Source organism: Bos indicus, chromosome 18 (assembly GCF_029378745.1).
Source record: "Bos indicus isolate NIAB-ARS_2022 breed Sahiwal x Tharparkar chromosome 18, NIAB-ARS_B.indTharparkar_mat_pri_1.0, whole genome shotgun sequence".
Taxonomy (NCBI): domain Eukaryota; kingdom Metazoa; phylum Chordata; class Mammalia; order Artiodactyla; family Bovidae; genus Bos; species Bos indicus.
In genome coordinates this window covers 22,013,661-22,014,629 of record NC_091777.1, presented here as the reverse complement: position 1 = coordinate 22,014,629, position 969 = coordinate 22,013,661, and the positions used below count along the sequence as shown (strand labels likewise).

General features: G+C 40.7%; 1 non-coding gene across 1 annotated transcript; it reads right to left on the bottom strand.

Annotated features, from left to right (window-relative positions):
• Nucleotides 1-443: 443 nt before the first annotated feature.
• TRNAC-ACA (transfer RNA cysteine (anticodon ACA)) lies at nucleotides 444-515 on the bottom strand. The gene has a single exon. It is a non-coding gene; the product is annotated as a tRNA-Cys (tRNA).
• Nucleotides 516-969: the final 454 nt, after the last annotated feature.

The following is a 969-nucleotide window of genomic DNA, read 5'->3' as shown; positions in this document are numbered from 1 at the left end:
TCAAAAAGCAGGGCTTTGAAATCTGGCAGACCTGGATTTGAGCCCCACCTGAGCCACTTTGTAGCTCTGTGCCCTTGCGAAATTTGTTCAATCAATCTGTGTCTTACTTTCCTCTTCTGGAAGGTGAGGATCATTATGGTTCCTCAGGTCATTGTGAATGTTAAATAAAAGTGATGACTCTCACTTGATAAATATTCAGTAAGTGGTAGTTCTTATCCTTATTTTTGAACAACAGCTTATTCCACTTCCTGATAGAGTATAATTAAATGCTTTGCTGTTGGGCTTAAATCTCACCTCTGCTGCTTAGTGAAGTGAAGTGATGTCGCTCAGTCGTGTCCGACTCTTTGCGACCCGCTGGACTGTAGCCTACCAGGCTTCTCTGTCCGTGGGATTTTCCAGGCAAGAATACTGGAGTGGGTTACCATTTCCTTCTCCAGAGGATCTTCCCAACCCAGGGATCGAACCCGGGTCTCCTGCATTGTAGGCAGACGCTTTAACCTCTGAGCCACCAGGGAAGCCTACTAGCTGTCTAATTTTGTATTAATTACTTGACCTCTCTGTACCTTAACTTCTTATTTATAGAATTATGACAATAACATTATCTATCTCCTAAGGTTATTGTGATGACTAAATGATTTAACACTTGTGTAATCACAGGTGCCTAGACTTAATGCTACTCAATAAATGATGTCAATAATTATTATTTCGATACACTGATACCTAGCCTCCAGGTATATTAACATATAGGGTATATTAACATAAAGAAATCATTGTTATAATGATATCCACACATTAAGGCATTAGGCAAATATTGAACGCTGGTGAACCAAATTCAGGGCTAGACCCTGAGGATGTAAATGGTGAATAAACCCGACATGTTTCCTGTCTTCTTGGATCTCATGATGAGTTTGCTAATGTGTGTGCTAAGTCGCTTCAGTCATGTCCAACTCTTTGCCACAGTATTGATCG